Source organism: Anas acuta, chromosome 1 (genome assembly GCF_963932015.1).
Source record: "Anas acuta chromosome 1, bAnaAcu1.1, whole genome shotgun sequence".
Lineage (NCBI taxonomy): Eukaryota > Metazoa > Chordata > Aves > Anseriformes > Anatidae > Anas > Anas acuta.
The window spans coordinates 61,852,435-61,880,432 of NC_088979.1; the positions used below are offsets into that span (position 1 = coordinate 61,852,435).

General features: G+C 38.8%; 1 protein-coding gene across 4 annotated transcripts in view; it reads left to right on the forward strand.

The window, feature by feature from the left end:
• The window catches only part of ATP11A (ATPase phospholipid transporting 11A), a 123,711-nt gene that overhangs the window by 29,119 nt on the left and 66,594 nt on the right, over positions 1-27,998 (forward strand). The gene's annotated exons all lie outside the window — the stretch shown is intronic.

The following is a 27,998-nucleotide window of genomic DNA, read 5'->3' on the forward strand; positions in this document are numbered from 1 at the left end:
ATACCTTCTGGTAAAGTCAGGGTTTGGACTGTTGCCTTATTTTCAGACTGGGGTGAGTCTCGGTGATTCTGTCAGTGCATGTACCTGTATTGTTATCGGGGGAAGTAAGCTCGTGTGACTTCCTGCCCATGCCACTGCAGTGGAAATCATCTGAAGAATTGCGTGCTTCACAGAAGGGTTCTGCTTTCAAAATTAAAAACTGTCCTCTCAAAGCTGCAGTCGTCATTGTTCTCTCACTTAATGTGTGGGAAGAATAAAGCTTCGTGTTACTAAGCTAGCTTCTAGGTCCCCTTTTTAAAGTCAAGGTAAGGAAACATCAGTGCAAGCGAATTGCAGTATTTGTGGAAGTGCTTATAAAAACAATCCGTTCCAGCCATGTTGCTATCTCAGTTTACTGCCACAAACAAACAAAAAAACTTGGAAAAGCAACAGATAAGCATTTATAAAATCAAGGTTTTTACTTTATCGTCCATATCTATGTATTGTTTGGGTGTCAGTGCCACTTAGCAATTTGCTAGTAGAGCACATCTGTCTGAAATGGGTTTCTGTCAGGAGTAGAGTAGTTTCTCTGTTTTGTATATTTGTTTTCGTTTTAAGGTAGCATCATGTTTACTAAGAATTTTAGTTTGGTAACATCTAAATGTGCCAGGCTTAGAAGAAATAACGTTTCTCAGAAGACTTCTACTTATTTTCTATTTTTTTCTTTATGACCCCCCCCTTTCCTTTGGGAAATTTTTCCTCTTTGCTCCAGCCTCTGTTGCTGCTGGCATTCAGCATTGTGGTGCTGTGTCACAGACAATACTGTTGCCTGAAAGTGCTCATGAATTGCATTGAAAATGAGAATACTGGGCCTAGTGATCTTCATCTGCTCAGAGCATGCTTTGCCTTTTGAGATGCTTTATATTCCTCAATGTTAATTCTTTTGTCTCCCTCTACACATAAAGTGTTTTACTCCTACGCCCATCCCGAGCTATTTCCTCTAAGAATATATTTTCTTGGAACTTGCTTTGAATGTCCATCTGTTGATCCAGAGGAGCAAAGTTCTTATACCTGATGGGAATTGGTGTTAGATGACCTTTTGGGGTAAACCTGTAGTTTTGGTCCTTTTATCTGCTCACTTCCCATGAATTAGGAGCTATCTACCTTTTAGTGTTGAACACACTATCCAGGGAGCCATCGGGGATACCAAGTAGTAGTACCATTGAGAGCACCATTCTTGGTAACTATTAAAAGCTTAGGCAACACTAAAACTTTAGCTGCTGCTGTCTGCAGCCACTAAATAACAAGGGGTTGGTGGCCTGTGAATCAAATGCTGTTAAGACCAGCTATTTATTTTGAGCACATCGGTTTTACCTCTCACTTACACATAGGTAGGCCACTCTTAGTGGTAGCCGGTGGGAGATTAAATGCATTACTTTTGATATGGCAGCCCCCAAAAAGCTTATCTGTAGGTCTTCTCAAAAACCTACATGTAAGTGGCTTTCCATTAGCCATAGCTTAGCAAGCTTAGACAGGTATGCATGCCATCACTGTTTTGCTCATTTTCTTCATTGGAATAACCTGTTGAATTGAAATTCAGTGACGGTGGCACAAGCAAAATATTCCCTCCAGCGAGCATAATGGCCTTCTGAGGCAGAAGAAATTCCTGTGGAATTGCTCTTGTCCTCTTTTCTCTTATCTGTGTCTTGCTGCAATGGCTGTGCAGTCAGAAGTGGAGCGCTTCATCTAGCAGTACTGAGTCTACAACAGCGGCTTGATCATACAGATACAAGAAGAGAAGTTGCATCATTTGTCCGTGCTGCAAGCTAAGAATGGCCCAACAGGAAACCAGGAAGGAAAGACAGATTGCCTTATGGACTGTGATGAATGCTTTCAGGGTGCTCCTACTCCTACCTTTTTAACCCTGAGAACGTTGTGTAGAAATCCTGTTGCAAAACTACTGTAATTGTAATGTAAGTATAATTACAGGAAGACGTTTGAGACATCTGACATCATGCATCATCCCCATAATAATACTCTCGGGATACTCCCAGTCTCAGGCACTGTTTTCTTGGGCAGGAATCCACTGATACCTTATGGATAGTTTTTTGTTTATGCAAAGAAAACACTTGCACTCGTTTTTAACCCTAGGCTCTTTGTTTCAGTGTAATACTGCTGCTCATCCAGGAACTTCAAAATCATTTCTATAAAAATTATGTATTTAGCTATGGTGCTACTGATTGTAATGAAATACCCCCACTGAAAAACAGACGTCAGTAACTATAAATTATAGTTAGTGGCCCAAACTTGAATTCAGGAATCACACTCATCTCCGTGTATTTTTGCATTTTCTCCTCAGTAACCAAAGCTGTTCCATAGCAATCACTAAAGGCTCCACCTCTTAGTGTTGGGGTGGTTTTGAGAGCGTGAGGTCTGTAACTCTTCTGCTTGGAGGCTATGCAGCCCGCTGGACTTGCGTAATTGAAATGAGCAAAATCTGAGCTGCTTCTCTTTATCTGAGGAGGGAACTAATTCTCAGTGCTGACGTATTTCCAATTCTGACTGCACAAAAGGTATATCCATGAAATACAGATGTATAGGTGTAGTCCTCTGTCTAGTCATGTATTAGCATGTTTGTTAAGGAAGTCTTCTGGGATGGAAGTACGTTTCAAGTATAGACTTGAAGAGCAGTTTGGGATGCTAGGTTTGGTATTTTTTCATCATTTCCTTCTTATTCTGTTGTATTTTGTACAACCGCACCTTTTTAGACTTCAATTTCCCATACTCCTAGATTTCCTAAACTTTTCCTAGACCAAGGTAGAATCATAGAATCATTCAGGTTGGAAAAGACCTCTAAGATCATCAAGTCCAACCTTTAACTGAGTATTGACAAGTCCACCACTAAACCGTGCCTCTAAGTTCTAAATCTGCACGTTTCTTGAAGACCTCCAGGGATGGTGACTCAACCACTGCCCTGAGCAGCCTGCTCCAGTGACGCACAACTCTTTCAGTAAAGAAATTTCTCCTAATATCCAACTTACACATCCCCTGGTGCAACTGAAGGCCATTTCCCTACATCTTATCACTTGATGCTTGGGAGAAGAGACCAACTCCCACCTCACGACAACTTCCTTTATGGTGATTATAGAGTGTGATGAGGTCTCCCCTGAACCTCCTTTTCTCCAGGCTAAACAGCTTCACCTCCCTTAGCCATTCCTTATAAGATTTATGCTCCAGGCCCTTCACCAGCTGCACTGCCCTTTGGACTCGCTCGAGCACCTTCATGCCCTGGTAGTGAGGGGCCCAAAACTGAACACAGTACTCGAGGTGCGGCCTCACCAGAGCCGAGTACAGGGGGACGATCACCTCCCTAGCCCTGCTGGCCACACTGCTTCTTATACAAGCCAGGATGCTGATGGCCTACTTGGCCACCTGAGCACACTGCTGGCTCATATTCAGCTGACTGTCCACCAATTCTCCCAGGTCCTTCTCTGCCAGGCAGCTCTCCAACCACTCATCTCCCAGCCTGTAGCTCTGCTTGGGGTTATTGCGGCCCAGGTGCAGGACCCGGCACTTGGCCTTGTTGAACTTCATGCAGTTGACCTCAGCCCATCGGTGCAGCCTATCCAGATCCTCCTGCAGAGCCTTCCTACCCCCACACAGCTAACTTGGTGTCGTCTGCAAACTTACTGAGGGTGCTCCATCCCCTCATCTTAATCACTGATTTTGGAGAGAACTGGCCCCAGTACTGAGCCCTGGGGGACACCGCGAGGGACCAGCCTCCAGCTGGATTTGACTCCATTCACCACAACTCTTGGGGCCTAGCCACCCAGCCAGTTTTTAATCCAATGAAGCACACACCCATCCAAGCCTTAATAGTTTAGGTTCTTCTCGTTACAATTATTTAGTTTCATTACAATTAGTTTCTTCTCTTAATTGTTGACGTAACCCAGTTCTGTGTCTGTGTTACTTTAAGCTGATGCTATTTGAATGAGGACCAGAGTCAAATACTTCACACATCTCACCCGTGCCTTGTATAAAGACATCAGTACAGTACTTTCTCTACAGGCTGCAACTCATCCCCTGTCTCACTCCCAAGTAATAAACTGTCAGCTTATAACCACAATTCTTGCTGTTAGTCATTAGAAGTGCTTCATCTTTTACACTATACAAATAGATTTTATTGCATTTTTTTACTGTAGTTTTCATGGTTTTGGATTGTAATACTAATCCCAGACTTCTTATTGAAAACTTTCACTTACTGTATCCATGAAAAGTTCTGTTTTACCTAGTCAGTGGCTTTGTGGTACTTCATCAAATGCTGAATCGATGGCCAGACAAACCAGACAGATACCCAAGTATTTAAATTCAGGAAAAAAAAATAAATAAAAAAAGCCTGTGTTGGTCTGGTCTAGTTCCTGTAAGGTAAATCCATACTGCACTTTATGCTGTCTTCCATTTGCTTCTGCCCTTAATAATTCTTTCCTTCAAAACTTGCTGCAGACATTGTTTACCACTGTGGCCTAACGCATACCGCTCCCAGCCCAAGAAATTAAGGTGTGACACTTGCCCTTGTTCAGGTGCTTGGTAACACCTGGACTTGGTTGATCTGCATATAAAACCGTCTCCCTGACCTGTTTCCTCATACATTACTGCCTCCTGAATTTTGGAGAGGTCATTATCCAGTTTCATTCTACAGATGAAGTCATCCCATGTGTGTGCAAATGCACTCTAAATATGATACTTCTGTCCAGGTGAAGCTAGTGTGTGTATATAGAAATATATATTGAATTTAATTTTATTTTTTTTACCCCTGTATCACAGACCCTCAGCATGCTTGAGGTTGGGAGGGACCTCTGGAGGTTGTCTGCTCCAAGCCCTCTCTAGATCCTTGTGCCATCTGTGCTGTTGTAATGGAAGGAGCAGGTGCTTTGTATTTGCTGGATGTATGCGTTGAGATGTTGAAACCTGGTAATCACAGATTTGGGAAGGGATCACAGTTTATTTGTGGGTTTCCTTGGTCCTGCTCACACTAGTAAATAAAGCAGTCTGGGGGATGTCGCTGACCTGAAGAAGTGTCATGGAAGGGTTTCCACTGCCACGCTGAATGTCTGTCTCCCAGTGTGTTTACTTGCTTGACTTTTTTGCCTGGCATTTTAAGGACACATGGTTTTATCCCACTTAGTTTACCTGGCAGGTTGCAGCTTCCAGATTTTCATTTTTAGGCACTTCTCCACAAAAAAAAAAAAAAAAAAAAAAAAAAAAAAAAAAAAAGAGAGAGATTTGTTATTCTATTCTGAATTTCATTTGGCTTTGTTTTAATAAAATGCAGGGCTATAGTCTGTATTCTTTTCCTTGCTCTGGCTTAGGAGGAAAGATATCAAGCTTGATTTTCTATTTATAAAATAGGATTAAAAGAAATAGAAAACCACGAACAGATCATGCAGCACTCCTTATCTTTTTTTGGGGATTGATGCAAAAGCAATACACCATGCTATGCGTCGGTGTGTGGTCCTGCTGCTGACTGGATCCTGGACCTACCTCGAGCTTCCATTCATTATTAAGATGATATCCTAAACAACGCTTTCTTGTGTTGACCCACTCTAATCTCTAGTGGGAAGATTTTCAAGGTAAAACTGGTCTTATGGTCAGTTTTTTGGTCTTTTGTGTTACCGTTGTAAATCAGCAAAGAACAGGATGAGCCCACTTCGTTGCAAGAACAGTATGAGGCTGACTTTGATGGAAACCTTTCTTCAGGATGGATGTGGAAAAATGCTTTCATAAAGGGAAGACAATAGAAGAAAACTTAACTGAAATGAGAAGTACAAACAGTGGAAAAGCAGAGGAGAATTTTATTGAAATACTTGTATTCTTTAATAAAAAAAAAAAATCTCGTGTGGCTGCCTTGAAAGAATAAAAACATAGAGCTAAACCTACAAGTAGTGTTTAGAGGTCCTTTCATATGTCCTACAAAAGAAACTTTTTTTGTTTCCCTTGCCATGCATCTAGGTTATGGCAATTTAAGCTATATTAAATATTGAATAAGTGACACATTGCATAAGAGGATGCTTCTTATTGTATTACGTGTGGGTGACTTAACAGCTTATGCTATGGCTTACTTCTCTTTCATGAAAGAGGAACCGTTTTTGTTAATAAAAGCACTTTCTTCTAGAACAATCCTGAATAATTCCCACCGCAGCTGCTTAGATTATGTCCCTTTGAACACAATTAGGAATGAAGCTGAATAGGAAACTTGAAACCCTACGTTTCTTTTTAACTTGGCACTGTGTAGCACTTTATAGCATCCTGATTGAAGAGTCTTCCTTTCTGATGTCTAGCAGAAAACCTGTAGCATTTCTGCTTTGTTCTTGCAGATAAACAGATTTACTCATTTGGCAAACATTTCCTATGGATTTATGCATTAATATTAGTAGTTATCTTGTTTGTTTCAACAAGTAGGTCTTATCTGTAACAGTTGGTGCTCTGTTAACTTCTAATCTCTTATTATGCGATTACTTGGAGCACAGAAACTGATGTTTGAAATTTCAAGTGCTTTGCTTTTTCAAGAAAAAGAAAAGAAGAAAAGAGAAAATATGTTAACTTAAAATGCAGAGGTGGAAAAAGTTTCTGACTTCTATATCAGGCAATGCTTAGGAATATTCTGTATTATTCTGATGGTGTTTGTTCCGGTAAGGAATAAGAATTCATATTGTCACTGACTGGGTTTATAGTAATTCTCTGTGAGGGATGCTATCAGATTTAATTTTGTCCAGTGGTATATAGATCCCTGATGGAGATGGAAGTGATACTGATAAATATGAGAACCTTCAGAGGAGTGAAGTGCTTTGTCTGTGCTTGAGGCTGCTCATGTTTGGGGCACTTTGTTTTTGCTGTTTCTGGATTTGCCCATCAAGCCAAGCACCAGGACCTTTTGGAAGTGTGAAGTATCCTTCCCTCTGTGTGGTAGGTCTTTATTTTTGGTGTCACGTGGGAAGTTCCCTACCTTTTATCAGCTTCAGCAGTGTTTGTTATCATCCCTAACATGCTGTAGAACCTTCAAAACCTTCAGTCAGAGCAGCAGTTAGGGAGTGGAAAGGATTTGGGTGACAGCATCATACTTAAGTGCAGCGATCTGACAACCTGCTGAATTTACACAGTTAACTTTTTTTGGTAAAATGAATGAAGTAACAGTAAACCTGTGGTCAAACCTTTCCCCATAGACACTGTCCCCTCTCCTCTTTTCTGCTGGGGCTTCTCTGTGCTTGGAGGTTGGACATTGAAGGTCCTCTGACCTTGGAAATTGATCGCCTGGGGCTCTCCAGAGCCTGAGCTAGGGAACCTTTAGATCCTGCTCCGAGGTTTCTTTGCTCAGCATGTATAGTTGTTGTTTTTTTTTTTTTCCCTGTTTAATTAGACTTCTCATTTCTCTTTAGTTAGTTGGCTGTTTGGTTTGATACTGTATATATAGCTAAAGAAACATACAGGCTGAGCAGATGTGATTTTTAAGTGCTAGACTGAAATGGTTATTATAGGTACGCTTTGATACAAACTACATGTGCACAGTTGATTCTTGGCTATGTCTGGTAGTGGGAGGAAAAGCAAAATATGTTTAGCTGAATGTGATAATGCAGTAAGTGATTTTTTTTTTATTTTTCTAGGGCAAAAAAGGTATCACGTTTGTCCCATTCTCGGTAATTACAAATACTCAGAAATAGTATTTGTATTTAAATAACCTGCAGAAAATACCTGAAAACTTACCTTTAGACGCTGCTATAATTCTAAGCAAAATGAAATACCTTTAGTGCTTTTTTCCTGTTCCATTTCTATGTGTTGGAAAGAAGCAGCAACAATGAGCTTCCATATGGAAGCTCCTCTGTTATCATATCTGGTCTACAAGATGCAGCTGGTGCGTTTAGTATTGAGTGTCCATCTAAGAATGTTTCTAGAGGGCTCAAGAGGGAAAAGTAAAGTGTCAGGGTTGTGATTTTAAAAATGTTCCCAAATGAATATTTGCTAGTCAGTTGTTTTAGTCTTGGGACTCAGGTAGTAAAAGTCTCTTTAAACCAGCCTCAAATTATGCATTTTAAATTTGTTTTACTTGCTTTTCCGAAAATAATTGTAATTGGAGCAACTTGTAAAAGCTGTAATCTGTTATTTTCCCCCACTCTCTTTTACTGAAATAATGCAAGTACTAACTTGATGTGTGTTGATTTGCATTACTTTTTGTGACTTGAAGACAATAATGGGCCTAATGTTGGCCTTCTCACTCGTTTATTAATTTTAAGGAATCACAAGCATGATTTCTATTCTTAGTCTGTTCTTGTTCTGTAACCTAGAGAATTTTTGAACAAAGGTGATTGGACAATCCAATAAATTTTATCGTGTGTCTGAATTTAATGTGATCTTACTGGAGTGGAACTTCTCAAATCAATAGGTTTTAGTGCTACTTTTGTGTTGGTTTTGAAGGAAATGGCACCAACCAATAATGACAAGCTAGCAATAAAAGAAGAATAGCCTTTTTGGAGAGATTTCAAAAGAACATTCTTAGATCTTTTGGTGTGTGATCATTTCAGAGACTGAAACTACTTAAATGATGTTTGGAGAGTCCAAAACAGAAAGCTGATTAAATGTTGGCTCTCTATATAATGGGAAAGATGTAAGTTTTTGCAGGGTGATCGAAGATGCCATCCTCAGTTTAGATGTCTAATATTTTAAAGTGAAACACCATGTTAAAAGACCTTCAAACTTTATTTTAATTTAGGGAGTTCATTAACTTGTAGCAATTTGAGTACCAATGCAAAAGACAATGGCAATCTAAGAATAGTGTAAATGAGTTTTAGAAGCCCATTAATACGTGTTAAATGTGTTTTTAAAACAAAATGAAAACACTGTCCAATTTTCAGTTGACGTAACTGATTCTGCATAAAGAAAAGGGGTTTCCAAGACTTGTAGGTACTGTGTTTTTTTCAGGCTTACTGTGAAATGAAGTGATGAAATTAGTGCAATATTTAGTATTGGCATCACCTTTTTTTGATGCTGAGAAGGACGGCATTGTTTCACGTTCAGTTGCAGTTTAACTCATTCAGTGATGTAAATCAGTCCACAGTATTTAAAAAGCTCAGGCTCAAAGACCCTAATATAAGTTTCAGATGAATGATGTAGTGATATGGGGCTAGGCAGTGTTTTGACTCTTACGTATAATTCCATGCTAATTCAGTTTTAACAGTATATAATTGAACAAATTTTGGTCCCATAGGTGCAAGTCTTATCAGGGGCTAAAAATAAACATTTCAGCTAATTTAAGGCTGCCTCAAGAAAGATTTATGATTACTTTTCATGAGCTGCTTTATGACTTCAAATACTGTACGACGCTTGCTCAGCTTAAGTTATTTGAAAAAGGTAGCAAATATTTTTTGTTTCTGCTAAAATATCTGATTTTTTTTTTTTTTTCAAATGCATACATAGGTTTGTGTACAAGGTGGAAGGGGAAGTTTTATCCCCTAAAGAAAGGGGAAATACCCATATCTTTAGAAACCCAGAACAGCAAAGGCAGTGACCCTTTGCACTGTTGAGGTTATAGCTGCAACATAACACGCCTTCCACACCACTGCATCCCCAGTGCAGGCTGCAACTTATTGTAGAGGTTGTCTACCTGATTACATGCTTCACTAGGTGGTATGTATGACCTTCTCTGTTAGATGATGTTTGTATCTCCAGGCCTGTAAATTTAGTTCTAAATTCATGAATATCTCCAGTGGTATTTTTTTTTTTTCAGAAATTCTTTGTTTGCTTTCAAAGTATCTTATGAAGATTGGGCTGAGAAGCTTTCTAAACTGTTAGTAATATTTTTCTTACACAGAATCTGCTTTTTCGACACTTGTTCTGCCTTGTGGTGGTAGCTACTGTGTAGCACATGGCTACAGAAGGCTGTTCAGGTGGCTAATGCACTCTAGCAGAGCAGAATTTTAGCTTGTGCCAGTGGATTTGTATGGAAGATGCAATTTTCCTGTGTCCACTTTTTCCTTCAGAGAAAGTTTTTTTTTTTTTTTTTTTATAATTTGAGTGCATCTGTACACTGGTGTTTGTCACGTGAGTGAGGGCATGGTGACTCTCCTGGATGGTAGCATTGCATGTGTGTGACCAGCACTGCCAAACTCACCCGAGATCAAATGTAGAGGGGTCAAGGTTGGGATTTCAGCAGATGCTGGGCTTTTTGACATGATCCAACAGTATCTCCTGTGGTGGCCCCAGAGATTCAGAGTGATTCTTCCTGTTTCCTATGTTCATTTGTAGTCTGAGCGCAGTCATGTTGTGTTATATATTTCAGGCCAGACTTCATTACATGTCCTCTGTCAAACAGGATGGCAGGTACGTTAATACAGCAGAGGTACCAAACTCACTGTTTTTGTCAGATCTTCAAAAATACATTTTTTTTAACATGAGGAAACTCAATATTGCATGAACCCAATTCCTTCCTCCAGTTGCATACACAAAAAATGAAACCCACATACTCTTAACACCTGGCTACCTAGAAGAAAGTATAGAGATAGCTCTTTATAAGATCGGAGTGTGACTTCCCCGTTCTGTTTTACTCTGGTTTTTGTCTTACTGTCTCAACATGAACGACATCAACTGCCTGCACACCCCTTTACGTTCAGAGCAGGTGCTCTGGGGTGCTGCTGTGCAGCCATGTCCGTCAGGGGCCCTCCCCTCCTCTTTCCCCACAGCACAATGAGTTTGGCCACCTCTCTACCCCTTCCTTTCTCCTTTTATTTTCCTTTCCTTTCCTGCCATTTTGGGAGCTCTACATTCAGTTAAATTTCCCCTAGCGAGGAGCAGAGGCCCCAGATGGAGCCAGTCTCTGTGCCCAGGCCTGTCCCACTCCCCCCTTCTGGAAGGTTCTGTGGGGCCCCTCTGGCAGCGCAGCTCCCGGCAGGGCTGAGCAGGCGCCATGCCACGCTTACTCCGCGCCTTTCTGTCTGCTGAGGGCCGGCAGCCTCCGGAGCTGGGTGCTGGGACAGGATCGCCTCATGGCAGATCCCCCTCTGGTCAGCAGGTTAGCATCTCACTTGCTCGCCAAAGACGTTTGAACTCTAGGAGCTTTTTCCCATATAGGCTCTTACCTAGAATTACTTCTCTCTGTTGTAAGTCCATGGGGAATAGTACTGTGGAATTAAACATTTTTCACAGATGGCAAATCTTTTACCTGTTTCAGGATTCTTCTCAGGGACATGCATTTCCTCTACCTGGACTAAGCAGGTCCAACTTCTTCTAACACGACCCTCTCCTTGCTGGCATTTCACTTCTTTCACCAGTCAGTCTTCAACTGAATTTGCTTCTCAAGTCCCATCATGAATAAATTAGGGAAAAGAATGAAGTCGATGTGATTTCCTTTCTTTAGACTGGACAGGTTGTAAAACGTAACAGAGTGGGTGTCCAATGTGTGTAGTTTCCTCTTTGAGGCACACCAAGACTGGAAAATTCTATGTATTTGTTGTCATAAGCATATTCCTAAATATTTAATATTTGGTACATCTAATGCTGTGTTCTGTAAAATATTCAGAAATACCGAGACTTTCATCTCAGAGTGGAGATGTCAATAAGGACGTTGATATTAAAGGATTAAAAAGAGGGGAAAATGCTCAATTTCATCTTGAAACTGAGGTATTTATTAACAGATGGAGTTGCTTTTGTTTTTGTTTTTTTTTATCCATGCAGGTTCTAGCTGGCATTACATCTGAGGAAAATCCGTTCCCATCTGTCCAGTTTCATATCTGCACAGATGTATAAATGAGGCATAAAAGGATTTTGAAATACTTCACTTACCTCCAATAACAATGTAACATTAAAAATGGAAACACTAGGAGTAAGCAGATTTCTGTGCCATGAAGAATGATGCTAGTGTGCTATTTCTTCCTTTCTGGTACTTACATCGTAAGAAATTTAAGTGTTGGAGAGAATGCAATGAAAAGCCAAAAGTGCTGTCTGAGAATTAGAAAGAGGATCTTTAACTGATTAAATTGAGAGAAAGAAAGTAGCGTTCTGTTTCATGTATTATTATCTGAGACTTTAATACCTTATGAGATAAAATCCATCTTAATAATATTTGTTCTGTTTTTAAGACGTGATGACCTGCTTATATGCTGAATATTCACCCATTCAAAGTGTTTTCAATGGTGGAATAGCTTCAGGCTTCAATTGTTAAGTATTTTTGTCCTTGACACTACTTCACTCCACTAAGCCAACAAACTTTTATTTTTTTCTGCCACCTATTCAGATGTACATTTTCTTTATTCTGTTTCTGTTCTTGATTGTTCACATGTGAATGAAGTAACTAATCTTAAAGAAAGTTGTCACAGAATATGGAGTATTGATACCTGTTGGATGATGCAAACTCCGCAGTGAGAGTTACTTCATGATTCCTTCTTCCTTCCTTCCTTCCGTCTCAGTTGCCTAATTCGCTTCCTTTTTTGCACATGCATAAAAAGAAAATTTCTTCTGATATGCATCCTATTTCAGCTTCCTGGGCAAATGAAGAAGAAAATTGATTTCATTGTCTGAAATCAATCATATGAGTTGTTTCTGCTGCAATATGCTTGAAGAAAAAGTAGAGAATATGGCTGTAACCTCTGTATGTTTTGACTAGATCTGCAGCAAGCAGCTTCATTGGTTAGACATGAATAACTCTGTAGAAAAAGATATGTTTACCGTTTTTGGTCTGAGTGAAACATTTAGTCATTCCATGAGTAATCAAAATTTAGATATTTTTTCTAAAACATCTAATTTTGATACTAAACTCGCAGATTTGTGGCAAAGGGATTTTTTAAGAATAATTGCTACTCTAGAAAGCTAAACAGCTTTCAAAGGAATACTGCAGTTTTTACAGGGCCTTTAGGCCAGCATGGCTTTTATATATGGGACATAGCAAGCCTGTCTTCTCACAGCATCTCCCAAGTGTCTCTGCTGTGATGCTACAGGTTATGTGAAAGAATGCAGTTTAGTATTTTTTATTGGTTCTCTATTAACAGTCCAATGTTAGCATTATTATGTGCAGGGACAAACCTTTGCATTTATCTAGTGCTAAGATTTCATTTTACAGCTCTATCATTTATAGAGTGTATATATAAGGGAAGATACAGGTGCTGATGCAGACAATGTAATGTTTGATTTATTCAGGTTTATAGATATTTTTTTTTAAAACAAGATGTTGACTCATACAAAAGGAAATCATGGTTATTCTTTGGTGGTATTTTAATTCTATTTTCACAGGACAGGGAGTCAAGAGGGTACTGTGTATGATGTATGTGTCTGCAGACAGAAATCTGTCCTGGACTTGTGCACTGTACTATAAAGTGTCTTTATAAAACGTTGAGGGGTATAGTCCTCTGGGATGCATGATGATTCTAGGACTTCAATACTTTTTTGGAAATATTAATGTTAAGGGCAAATATCATCTTGGCATACCTTCTATGCTTTCCTCTTATTCTTTCTGTGACTATAAAAGATTGCTGTGCTTGTGAACCATTGTCTGCTTTACTGATTTGTCAGTGTCCTCACAAAAACACCCAGGGGTCTTGTCTCTAGAAGTCTGCAGCTGAAATCAAATTTCTTCCTTCTAGATTTCATCCTCATCACTTCTTAAGTGTTTTTGACTATTTCAATAGAGTTGTCAGTAGTGCATCTTGTTAAGAAATACAGTTTTTCTTTTAAGTCGGAACAGTAGCACATTTAACTCGCTTGTGATGGAACTTGCCACGTAACATCCTTATTCTTTGCATGTGCCAGAACTTGTCAAACTGGTGGGAGCGTGACTTTACCTGACTTCGAAGGGAAATTCCAGTTCCAACTCCACCAGGCAGCACTGCCTTGGCTATAGGCACTGGCTCAGCCTGAGTAAAATGTTCCAGTTGCCACCGGATAGCCTCTTACATAAGCACATAATCAACTTATTGTAAGAAACAAAGTAAGTAATTATCTCTTACACAGTCAGAATATTTACTCCATTTGAATTCAACTTATAAGGTATAATTGACCCCTTAGGAACCACGTGTACTAGACAGAAAGAAAAAAAAAAAGCAGGACAACTGGTAGCCTCCTGATCTTTCTCTGCAGTAGATTTGCAGCAAGTAACTGGTTCCAGGGCACGTTTGTTGGATTTGGTAACTGAGCTTGCTAGCTGTGGCAAGGCCTCAAATGCAGTCATATTCTACAAATCAAAATAAACATGGAAGTATTTTCTGCTTTCCTTGTTTTCAATCATAGCTATTTGTTTGAGACACAGGTTGACATTTTCTTTGTGCTGTACATGCTAAGCGAATTCAAGTAGGGATCTGTGCGTAGAAATCCAATCTGCTTTTATTAAATGTAGTCATGTTTAATTTTCCAAGGAATTTTTCCAATAGAATGCTTCCTAAAACAAAAAGAGCGATTGTTTCTAGAAGGCAAAAGTAAATTAGTTTTTCCCTCTGAAATTGCCTCTTGTTTATGGATTAAATCTTCTTACGTTTTGCAGGGGTGAAGAAAGGGAAGTATTAGGAAGTAGACAGAAATAACTCCAGTAAGACACCGTACTACCAACCAGGGCAGTGCCAAGGATTAGTTTATCTTATTTGTAGTAATACTCCTTGGGCTGTCACCTGAAATTTTATTTTTGGCACTGGCAGTTTGGTATCTTGCTTCATCTTCTCTGCCTTCAGGGTGGCTGATCCTGCCTGCGGGATGCTTGTTGTGAATTGTGCAGCATGTAGTCAAAACTATTTGTAAACATACAGATTTTACAAAACTGATTGTATAATTTTTGTGCAGAAGCCAAGTATGCCTCTTGCATTCTGATTGCATGTTTGTGTTGGGACTGCAGTAGAATTTTTGGTTATCTTGGTTATTTTTTATTTTTTAAACTTGTACAGAACATTGGTTTCTGACTTAGTTTGGGCTTTGTCTTTGGTTTTGAATTTATTTTTTTTTTGAAGTCTTAAGGCAGGACTCGGCACAGAATTGTTATGGCCATGTATTTTCTAAACAAACATTATTTGGAATATATGTTGCAGTATAGTAACAGTATTTGATGCTCACTTTATTTTTTATGCTCATGTATTTCCTTGATGTAGGAACATACAAATAAATAAATAAATAAATAAAAGCATGACAAGCTAGCTTAAAATTCCTTATTGCCTTTTCTGGCCCAGTTTTGCAGCACCTGAGCATTAGCAATTCTGTTTTCTGTTCCCTGGCCTGGTTCCAGGAATTCCTGGTCAAGAGACAGGCTGAGGGGGGGGGGAGTGCACACCACTCCTTTCCGGGAATAGGTGAGTTGTATTGAGCAGAGAAGTTAAATTTTTAAAAAGCAAATCTGTCTACTGGACTCCTTTCAAAAAGATAACACTAAGAAAGGAAAAAATCTTAAATATTTTCACTGCTGTTGTAATGACTCTGTTTCTGAAGTATGTGTATATGTTTTAAGTGCTGTCAAATGTTGCTGAAGGAAAAAGTATATAAAATTGGTTATTTTTCTGTTTTTGTGACTGTCTGTTGCAATTTGTATGTTCTGTAGTTTGCCATGTACAGCAGATTAAAATAGATAATACTAAAGATGTTGATGGTTTTGATGCTTGTTCAGTTGAAGTAACACTTCTCAAGTATTCTCCTGTTTCAAGCTGATTTGTTTTTTCCCTAAGATCATCAGTCACAGAAAATCCGTAAGCCTGATGCTCTCAGCTTGGTTCTTTAAGGGCCTGTGGGTCCTACAACATCCTCAAGGATGTGTGTGCCTTTTCAGGTGCACTAAAGAAGCACGTTTCCTGCTGGTATGTACTTTGTACTGTGGGGAGTTACTTATGGTAGGGGTTCCTAATATGTGGGCTATGGGAGACTGTCATCCTTCTGTAAGATACTCTTAGCTAAGGTTGGTTTTCTTTGTGGTCTTCTACTGAGATATGTTTAGTGTTTTTCCTGTTGTTGACTAAGGGAAGCGATGGCAGATGGAAACACTGGCCTCCAAAGCCTGAGAAACTTTAGGGAGTAGTTCATTAGTTCTTTCCAGATGTGACTGTTGTGGGAAATATAAATTTATCTGGGGCGAAAAGGGGGAAATTTTAGATTGCTACAGCCCCTAGGGAGGTTTTATGGCAAGGAGAACATGTAATCACAAGCTTTTTTTGGAGGGTGATGTATTGTAAGTACTCACCTCCACCCCTCCCACATCAAAGAAGTGACAGCAGTAAATCAAAGCCTAGAATAGGTGCTTTCTCCTGTGCTTTATGTAAGCTTTTACTGCTGAATAGAAACCTCAAAAGGTTGCAACATCAAAAGGTTGTTTAACCTTTTCTGCATCACTGAATGGCAGACATGTGGAGGTTGAGATTATACTTATCGTCTCATCCCAGACAAAGCTACACAACCTCCTTTGCCTTTATTGTCAAAATCATTGCAGCTCCGAATATATTAATCTCAATGTACAGTACAGTTCTAGACTTGATAGAAAAGTCTTTAAAAATATCTTGGCTTTCCTGCATGAAGGGCACAGAAGAGTTTTGATATATTCAAGTTGAATGCAGATGTTTTTTCTTTCATGGATGAATAAAACACAGGAAGCATCAAAAGTGTTCAAAAGCATGTTTCCCATGTTCTTCGATTATATTGACATCAGTCTTATGGTATTATTTAGGAGCTTGCATGCCGAGCGATAGATAAATGCTGCAGTGTGTGACTTGCATTCTCAAGTGGGAAGTAGCCACACTTTTTACTAAAATAGTCATTTATCTAATAGCCTCTAGGATGGACTTGCCTTTTAAGCTTTGAATTTCTGTCCATAGTCCAGGACTGTCTGTTGGCTCCAGGACTGGACGTCCGAAGCATGTCTAGTGAAACCTTCCTGCTTGAAGCAGGGTTAGCTAGAGCAGGCTGCTTGGGGCTTTGTCTGGGAGGGTTTTGAGCATCTCCAAGGATGGAGACTCCTGAGCTGCTCTAGGCTGTTCCAGTGTTTGAGGGGAGGCTGTTGCCCACCTTTGCCACAGGGGCACATTGCTGCCTCACGCTCAGTTTGGTGTCCATGAGGACCCCTCACATCTTTTCCTGTGAAGTTTACCAGCAGGTCAGACCCAGCCTGCTCTGAAGCATGGGATTTTTCATCCCCAGCTGCAGGACTTTGCATTTCCCTTTGCTGAATGTTGCGATGTTCCTGTGGGCCCATTTCTCTGGCATGCTGAAGTCCCTCTGAACAGCAGCTGAACTATCTGCTGCATCAAACTTTTCTACCATCTGTCAGCTTGCTGAGGGTGTGCTCTGTCCCATCATCCAGTTCAGTTCTTAGCACTTCAGTAAAAGTTGGCTCCAGGTTAAAAATTGAGTTCCCTTTCCCTGTTGGTCCTATTTTTTACTGTGTACTCGTTGTCAAAATTAGATATGCAGGTGGTCAGCAGTTCTAAAACTCAGGCCAAGCTTTAATTTTCAAGCAGTTTAGTTTTTCCTTTCTTTCCCACAACTAAGAAAAGTTGTGTTTCAAAAGTTGTGTTTCAATTTATAAAATCAGTTTAGGAAGAGTGATAAATGTGTTCATTGTCTTTTAATACTGTAATAATTGGTAGTACCTCAGATTTGGGGGAAGTATCTTCAGAGTAAAAAACAAAAACATTTGCGAATAAATCAATGTTCTACACCTGCATGCATTAAAAATGAATGCTGCAATTTGGCATTAAGTTTGGGAATCTCTGGTCTTTACAGCAGTTTTTCAATGTTTGGTAGAATTTTTATTGGCAACCTTATGTCATCCTGGCTCCACTTCCATACTTTTGCTCAGGAGATGGTCATGGACACATGACTGAGTAAACTGGGAATTGGCTTCAGGTGTGTTGCATACCATGTTGATCTCGTTATGAATTTCTTGGCTACCATTAATGCTTTTGTTAGCAGTGTTCTGCTAATAGACAGTATTCTGTAAGTATGGTTTATCTACTTAGATCAACCAGTCATTGTGAATCAACTTCCAGTACCTTATAAGTCACCAAATCCATGTTGGAGAAGCATTTTGCTTAAGCGTTCCTCACTGTTATTATAGCAGAAGTTCCCTATGTGAGTTATTAATGATCTTTGATTTAAATTTCACCCGGTCTGCACTGCACTGTTTAAGTTGCTCAAAACAAAGTCTATCCTTTATTTTCTGTGTCCTGTCTTGATGTCTTGTAATGTTCACTGATCAGTTAGGAATTGGTTTCTCAGAGCCTACTTAAGTTCAGTTACCTAACTTCCTTTCCATGGGTTTGACTATTGAATGATTGGCACTAGTTCCTTGTTACTCAATTTAGTATTTTTTTTAATTTTGTGTTGTAGACTAATCTTTTGAAATTTTGCTGAAAATATATATGGAAAAAAAAAGCTGGAATATAAAATACTCATTTTGTATGAACATCTAGTTTAAAATAGTAAAAACAGTAGTTCACTTTTTTATAAATATTTGACTAGTTACAGTGGAACTTGGTTCTTGAAATAAATCTTTTCACAGAATCACAGAATTGTCTATGTTAGAAGAGACCTCAAGATCATCAAGTCCAACCTCTGACCTAACCCTAACAAGTCCTCCACTAAACCATATCACTAAGTTCAACATCTAAACGTCTTTTCAAGACCTCCAGGGATGGTGACTCCACCACGTCCTTGGGCAGCCCATTCCAATGCCTAAAAACATTTGATGTTTGTAAATGAAATAAGTTGTGAAATCTTTATTGTACTTATTGTACATATTGTTCAGTTGCAAATCCTCAACTCTGTTCTTTGAGAGTTGAAGTAAATATTTAACAGCTCGGTGCATCAAAGAAACTGCCAAGTAATATTTAGTCTTAGTGGAATTCATGTTCCTCAAGTGCAGTGAAAACAAAGTATTTGAAAAATCTTGTGATTGTTGGTGTCAAAGCTTTTAGCGTATTATGAGTAGGTTTATTCATGATCCTGACGTGAACACCCAGAGGTGCTGAGTGTTCTCCATGCTGTTTTGTAAGTTACTGATGGAAAAAGAAGAACTTTTTTAAAGCTTTTATCTGGTCAGATTTATTATCCTGATGCCTGCTAATTTTAGAAAATTTGAAAGATCATCATGATTATGCATAGGGATTGAACAGGGTATTATTTCTTCTGTAGCATCTATATGATGGTAGGTAAAACTAATGGCATTGTTTTGCAGTGTTAAAACAAGTGATGTTTTATACTTTCTTAGTGTGCTACAGTTGTACTGGAGTGCGATTGGATAACTGTAAGACTTCGAAGCTTGTTGAAGCTCAGCTTCAAAAATGTTTTAGTCACCTTTCTAACCACCTGTATTTAGGGTCCTTTCTCATATCCAAGTACACCGTGTCTCTGTGGTGGTGGTGGTCACCAAACTAAAATTTACCTAACATGGGATTTGGTGCTGGTGCCCAGTAAAAAGTAAGGCAATAAAGGAAAGTACGAAGTAGCTTCTAATGTTAAACGATTAACCATTTGTCATGCTGAATAGCCAAGCTCTTCTTGAGGTATGTTTGTTCAAAATGAAGTTATGCTGGGTTTATGATGCAACTTCTAATAGCTCACAAAAGCAATTACATGTAAGAGAAAGTGAGGTAAATAATTTGCAGTTTACACCACAGGGGAATATAGAAAATACTCTGGTAGAAATCTGGCTATTCATATTGTCATTTTGACTAATGCCAAGGTTTCCAGGCTGTTGATAAACATACCAGTAATGCAGGGAAATGTCATTTGTGTCTTACCTATTTATTTCTGGGGGTAGTATGCAGGCCAGCGCACTCTGGCCCTATTTAGAGGCAGTGAAGTTTGGCACTGGTTTAAACTGAGTAGGATCTTCATTTTAAACATAGGTATAGTAGTTTGTGTGTTATTTTTTGACAAAGACTTTAGGTTTTCCCATACAGGGGTGGAAAACTAGCATGTACTAACTACATTAGTTGTTCCACTTTCTGTATCCATACAATGCTTTTTCTCTTCGGTTTTTCTTTGGAAATTTGGTTCTGATGAGGTAGCAGCTCAGATAAACATGCACTGATAAATTGAAATGCAGGTAAATATTCCCCTGAAAGGCCCCTTGTAGTGGTATCTTGCAACAAACAATATTTGGGAGAAAAAAAAAAAAAGGCAACTTTGCCAACAGAGCAAGCCTTCAGCAACTTAGTTTTTTTTGTAAATTCAACTTTGCATACGTGGTGCAGACTGTGATAAGAACACTGTGTTTTAGTATTTGTTCCAGACACCTGTAATCCTTGAAATGTATATCATTTAATTCCTGCTAACGAAGTGCTATTTCCAAACTGGTCATAAGCTGAATTCTGATAATGATTTAGATAGAACTGCATTTACAAAGCAGTAACCACAGTGTGTGAAGCATCCAAGCTCATGGTCTCAAGTGGCGACAAAATCTTGAAAGGCTTCTGGGGTGACTGAAAGTTCATGTCTGGTGTACAAAGAAAGAGGAAGCTAATTTTCATAGGGACAAACTTGCTTTATATTTCTCTGGCGGAAATTAATACAGCCGTTTCCTGCTTAGCTGCTTTGCCAGTTGACTGCAGAGGAGTACAATAGTTGGCTTTCTTGTTCATAGCTCACCTGCACAATTAGGGAGCTGGCTAGCTTAGATGAGATGCTTTTTGCAGAATTGCAGAAACATTTGCCTGAGTTGGAATGGACCACAAGGATCATAAAGTCCAAATTGTAAGTCCTACGTATCTCTTATACTGAACATCTAATAAATAATACTGAAAGATATGGGCTTTCGTACACTGGATTTGCTCTGGAATCCAAGCCAGATCTCTGACAATTCATTTTTTTTATGTAGGTGTAGTCATAGCAAGATGTTGACCTGAGGGTCTGCCAAAGCTACCATCATGTTACAGGTAGGATAGATATTAGATGAAAATGCAGTTTCCTCTTGTGACTGCTTAAAGGAGAGAGGCACTTCCATGAGTGTTTGAACAGAAGACTGGCAAATAAAACTGAATGTCAGGTTCACTATTTGTTCAAGTCCTTGCAGAGGATTTTGGCACTCTGGCCAGCTCCGATCATGTCCAAGTGAAGCGTGATGGTAGAGTAACTTACTGCTCTAAATTTAAACCATACTTTAGAGTATTTCCCCCTTGAATAACCTGAAGCACCTCTAATAACACCACTTAATGGCTTTTAGTTGCATCTATCTCATCAATATCATTGTAGTGTGCATTAATTTGTACTTTTGAAAAGGTTTCTAGCAGGTATTTTTGCTCTTTTTTTTTTTTTCTCCCCTCATTCATTTAGTGTCTCCATGTGAAAGAAAATAGTTTGTATCTGTGGATTTTGTTTTCATTCATTTAAAAATAAGTAAAAATCTGCTCCTTGCCTCTCTCTGTCCTGCTGTTTCCTAAGAATCTGTATCCTTCAGTTCGCTTTCTGACTTAAATTTTTGATTCCACTCAAATGTTTCTTGATGAATTACTGAAAAGAAAATTATTTCCTGGCAACTATGAGGGTAAAATAACCTGCATTCTGAAATATCTGTAAAGTGTTCTCTTTAAGAATCTCTCTTTAGAAGTATCTTTACAGATACCAAGTGTGGTTGGCAGGGCATGCAAATCTTAGTGCTCTTTAGTTGCCTTGCAAGAAACAAAATTATTCTTGTTGTTTTGTAGCTTCCGATAGCACCAAAAGAAGCTGCAGAATTTCTGCACAAACCTGAATTTGTTGCTGTGGGGATGCTTAGATGTAAAGTTGATTCATAATTAAAGTGCCAAGGCCACCAAGTATTGTGTGTCTCGTGACACTTCCCTTTCTAGCTTCTCTTATCAGCTCTGCTTAGTGTAGTTCGTTTCTCATTTGCCTTTCTAATTGTGAGACACTTGAAAGGATTTCCATGTAGCAATTCTTCCTGGCTGGGGCCAGGGAGACGCATAAGGAGGCACAGTGTCTCTTTGCCACTGTGTCTTGTTGATACAGGGACAGCAAGGAGCAAGATGTTTCAGAAATGTAACAGTGGGAGAAAGGAAAATAAAAGAATTGAAAGCATTTTTTGTCCAGCTGTCCCCTAATTCACATATTTTACGGATCTAGTTTTTGCCATCATTCCAGTGATGCCTTGAAACCTGAAGATGATGTGTAAAAGGAACAGCAAGACTTCTGTCGGACTGTCCATATTGCTTTTGTTGCTACTTTTCATGGAAACAGGGAAAGTTTTATCGCAAGCACCACAAATAGCTACACCTAATGGGCCAGCACGTCAACAAAATTTGGAGTTTAAGTTCATCATTTGTGAAAGCTTTTAATCTTGCTTGAATAACTTAGATTAGTTTTTATATATTTGAAACAAAGAATTGCTGTAGATTTGAAGAGGTACACAGATCACTGTGTTGTGATCTGTGCTGTCATCACATCATCTGTCAAGTATAGATGAGATGGAATTCAGCTCATTGTGACATGCTAAACTGCAGATCAGAAAGGAGAACAGGACTGTCTACTAAGTGCTATATCAAAATACCAACATGCAAGCTGATGCTCTAAAACAGTTATCCCCAAATCATGGCACATCTACAGAGCACTATTGTTCCGAGTACGGAACTTAGGAGGCATGGTGTGGAAGTAAATCTACATTAAGAACGTGTTCAGAAAAGGTCATATTTTACAGAAACTTGAGTATCTGCTCTGGCGTCAGAACGTTTGTTCCAACTAGTGTGTTACCAAAATTTTCATGATTCCATCATAATTCTGTGCTTCTTCTTTCAAAGTTCAGGCAATGTCACAGTGCTTTATGCAGCCATTTCCCCACCTGCCTGCATGCACAAGAAACCTTGCAGACAATAATAGGTGTCCATACTGGAAAGAAGGATCAGAAAAGCAGAATCCAACAAGTAGTACAGGTAGGGCTTGGTCAGAAAATGTACTGGTGGGCTTAAAATCATTTTGTATAGTTAAGGTATACCAGACTTTGCTTCTTACCACATCCCTTACCTGAGATTCCTATATAAAATAACCTCATTAAAATCAAGGAATGTTTTTTTGTTTGTTTTTGTTTGTTTGTTTTAGTGCTCCCTCCACATAGACTTATGCCCAACACTGTGGGATTTGCAGGCAGTTGTATTTGGGAGAGCTTTATTTCCAAGTACCATTTCTGATGAAAATCACCATATGAGGGTTTAAACTGCACTTGCTAAGAAGAAATGCGCCTGGAAATGTTCTGTAGCAGCAGAACAAAACAGCAGATCCCGTGACTGTGACATCTCCCTTAGGAAATGTGTTAATTAAATCATGGGATTTTCCTAATGCCACAGAAGGAGTTTTTTGGGGGGATGGGCGTTGTTCTGTGGGTTTTGTTGGTGTTTTTTTTTAGTGGTTGCCTCTGAAGAGCTGTGCTTTAGTTCTCCATTAAATTAGTGGTTTAATGGCATGTGTTCCTATGGCTTACAACTGCATGAAGCAATTCACTTTGTTTATAGTACCTAATATTGAGGCAGTAGTTCTTCAGGTTATAAAAGTTTATAGGGAAATTAACTGATAACTATATATTTGAATCACTTTATGTGCCTTTATGTATTCTTACAAAACAAGTGTAAACAATCTTAGCAGCTTTTAAAGTCGCATTTATTCTTCATTCTGAGTTTGCTCCTGCCGCTGCCATATGGCGGGCTGAAATAATGCTGTGAACAAAACTTAATTCAAATACTTCATGTAAGTCTTGGTGTGTTTGCCTAGTGTTTAAAATCTTACTAGTGTCCTTTAAGTGGACAAGAATTTCACTCTGTATTTCCACCAAGAATTGTGTGTAAATTCATGTGATTTTATCAAGTGTGCAATTTTGCTTCTCCTTTACTGGCTAGCAATTGGAGGGAATGGGAAGACTTTTCATTAGAAATAGTCTGCTTTGTAATGTTCAGAGGGATTCTGCTTTTTATGATTTATAGATCAGATCTGCCTTTAAAATGCTGTGGATTTCATCAGGTCTAGGACGGTTGGGTGAAAATTTCCATGCTGCATTGTTGTTTGCACAGGGAGATGGCTGACATTTACCTACAGAGTGCTGCTGAGTGAAGTGTAAAAGAGCAGGTACTTGGGACACTTGAAAATCCAGGCACAGGTGAGCTTGTATGATCTCATGGTTTGGTGATTACGGTATGATAAGGAAGTCAGCACACTTCAGAAAATAGAAGTGAGTTTTTTTCCACTTCAGAGTTACATCTTTCTGAGATCCTGAAATTGGTGTTTCCCTCCACCAAATGAAAAATTGGAAGCTGAGGGCATTTTTGCAGTAGAGACCTGTTGTAATGTATCCAGGTAGACAGAAGCAACATATTCTACCTGTGAAAAATTTCTTCGACTGCGTGCCACTATTCATGTAGATTAAATGATAATAGCTTATCAGTATCTGTTACCCTAATACCCTAAAGTGATGAACAGCTTTGTTTGGTGTGCAGTTTTAACAATGGTTGTAATTGTTTTATGGAGAGCAAATAGTGTTTTGCTGAAGCACCCAGGCATTTGCCAAACCTGCCTCCTTGAACACAAAGTATTTGTATGAAAGAACTTTGACTTACAGCCTGGATCCACAAGGTTACAACTGATGTGGAGAACTCATTGCCAGCAAATCTGTACTTACTGTGTAGTCTGTTTATGGCTCTGAGAAGGTATTTAGCAAAAAAGTAGGAGAGACTGTTGTACAACAAAACATACTTACAGCCTGACCAGCAGAGATTTTTAGCTGAGTTTTCAACTCTACTTAATGCATTATTAACATTTTAGTAGAGTTTGTGATTACGTTATTTGGAGAGCGGAGCAAATATAATTTTGAGTCTAAGATTGTTGCTTCCAATTACACCCGAATTAGTAGTTCATATGGAGAGTCAGGAAACATACTTCAGTGCTCCCATTGATTCCTGAACCATAAGTTAAATCTCTACTAAAAATACTTGGAAGATCTGGAATCTTTCAAGGTCAGTTACCTTCCCAGGATCTGCCCACAGTACTGATGACCCTGGTATGTTCAATTTTAGTTAATGAGCTACAATGATTTTCAGGTGGAAGGAGCTAAAGTAAAAAATGAAGAACAACTTGACTGGTTAATCTGCTGGACTCCATCAGATTGCTTGTTTTTGGTTTTGTTTTGTTTTGATTTTTTTTAGGTAAGAATAGCATGAAGGTGAATCTTAAGCTAGTCTCAGATTGATGTATATATTTATTTTAAATCAGAGATAAGCTGTGTGAATATTTGGTATTTTCGTATGAACTTGTACACGTGTTAAGGTATAATCCTGTTAACTGTCTCTGTTCAGCATTACATAACGTCTTTTGCTGGTCTTTGCTTTCTGCATTGCTGACCCTGCTTGAAAGAATAAAAGCTAAGTAATGCTTCTGTACTGATGTGCCAATGAAACTTGGTTTCAGTACACTGAGCTTTATACTATTAATAGAAGCAGATAATGCTAGGATTTATTTATGGTTTCTTGCCCATATCCTTAATGGACTTGAGTAAGCTTAAGTAATAGAACTGAAAAAAAAAAAGGCAAATATAGTTTATTGTACTGGCAGTGGTATCAAATTCCTTTCTTTGAATTACCCTGGTGTCATTCAGTAAATGATCTCATGTGTAGGATCTGAGAAGTCAGAAGAATTGTTGGTTCAAAGTGTATGGCATTGTAGGTTACCATTACCAGACATTAAAATGTTGTGGTTTGATTTCTAAGAGCGTGGCATTTGTGACTTAGTGCTGTTCCTTTTCTGCTTTGTGAAAGTGAGTTAGTTTCCTTGTGTTCTCACTGAATACTGCGTTTTACTTTTCGTATTGCCCTATTATATTGTGGTACCTCACTGAACAATATAGCCTTTCCTTCCTGATGAACTTTGCACTTGGACTGTGAGTGTGTTGGAGTTGTTAAGTTTTTGCCAACTTACTGAATTGGGTTAGTACAGTGCATTTGGTTTTGATTCTCTGTTAACATATTGGAAAACAAAAATGTTCTGAGTTAGCAGACAGCTAAAATTAAGTTAGATGTGTTGTTGTACTTTGCAGTGAATTTATCACTTCCAAATAAAAAACAGATCCAGTTAAGCTAATAGAAGAGTTTGTCTTGGTTTTCATACACTTGTTTAAAGTAAATTTTATTGAGTCCTTCTTTAGGGATGCCAATTCTGGTCTGTGACATCAAGCTAGTTTGCGGGGTGATAACACAATACTCCAGGGGCATGAAACCTTTAAAAATTGACAATAGTGCAGGAGAAAGCTGTTTAAAGAGCTCTGTCTTCTGTGCTTCCTAGCTTGAGAAGTAATTTCTCAGCAGATTGTTTTAACTAAGTCAGGATAAAGATCAGCTTATGCTGTGAAATTAAAAAAAATAAATGCGTATTCAAACTAATACCTTTGTCGGGTTGACTTAGATTGTCAGGCTGGGCCTGTGTAGGAGGAAGGAGAAGCTGAAGGATTTACTCTCGATGCTCAAAGATTCATGCATTGAATTCCCATTAGCCCTTTACGCAATCATCTATGAAGTCAGGCACTTAGCTGTATTAGGAGTAATCTTTGTGTTGCTTTGATGTTTGGAATGTCCTTCTTAATGAAAAATTAATCAACACTGTACAATTTGATCTACTGCTTGGGAATATCTCACACTCTTGCATTTCCAGGAGCACTGCTTGGCACGAGTCAGTAAATCACTTGTGTGCGTTGTACGTTCAAGTGTACCGAAAAGGTGAAAACGTCATCCGATAAAATGATAAAAGATACCGGGTTTTGTTCTTGGCACAGAAGGACGGTGGAATATGGGAACATTTTTACTGCTTTACTTTCTTCTGCAATATTCTGACGTGCTAAAAGAATCCTGGCTCGTCTGCAGGAGTGGTCTGAGCTTTTAGTATGGTGGTCTGCTTGTATTGCGACAAGCCACGCTAGAGATCCGGGAGTTGTTTGGCTGGAAAATCAGTGTACTTTTTCCAGAATAACCTACATTCTACCTTCAGGTCCATGCTGCAAGGATCTGGCATGTCAGAGAAATCGTATATGTGTGTTCCCACCGAAATCAGTGATAGTTTAACACAAGCTGCGACTAGGCCACTGATATTTCTTAAGCATGGCTGCCATTTTTCCTTCCTTTAATCTGCATTCATCTGTTATTGAAGTGGCTCTTTCAACTTAAGTAAAATAAAAATTTACATATTAAAGGAGATAAGAAAAGCAAACTTTTACCTTTGAATTTTTTCTTTAGTTCTGTAATTTCAGCCTTTGATAGCTTCTGAACATAATACCTTTGTTTTCTTTCATAAGCAAGAATTAATAATGATTTAGGGTCCTTCTTCACTAGTTCTAGTGTAAAGGTGTGGGAAATCAGAATTTCTTGTTGAAGCCTCTTATTTCACTGACATTTTACTTCTCGACTACTCAGCTATTCTGTGGTTAATAATCTGAGTTCAAATTCAAGCATTTATTTATATATATATAACCTTTAAAAGCATAGCTGCTTCAGGTTTTCAAGGTCTTGGAAGATTTTTTATACATACATTTAAACAATTTATGTTGAAACTTCGTTCTTCACATGTGTTGTACTTACTACAGAGGAATAATCACATAGAAGTGAACCAATGAAAGAAATGTTAGTGTGTATATTTTTGGTTAAGTTTGAGATTTAAGTTTGAGATTTAAATTTTATTTTAGACTTAACAGCCACATCTGTAGTGGTAAAGTACATGTGTCCAGAGCTACTGGCAGCAAGGCTAACTGGAAAGGAAGAGGCTATATCTATATAATGAAACTCTCGTATCATCAAGAACTGTGTGGCTGCATCCTGCTGCTCTGGGCTGTGGTGCTTCGGTTATGCTGCTCCTGGTCGCTGCCTGATGGTACCTTGTTAAGCAATAGTCAACCTTAGAGACTTGCAACACCAGTGCCCAGGAAGACTTTGGGGCAGTATTTACTGTACTGTATAGACAAAAATGTCGTAGATGCAGAAAAGAAGCTTCCATCTCATTTGTAAAATTGTGAGAACTCATGAGTTGACATAAAGACAATTTAGTAGATAAAGCAAAAGCTGCAT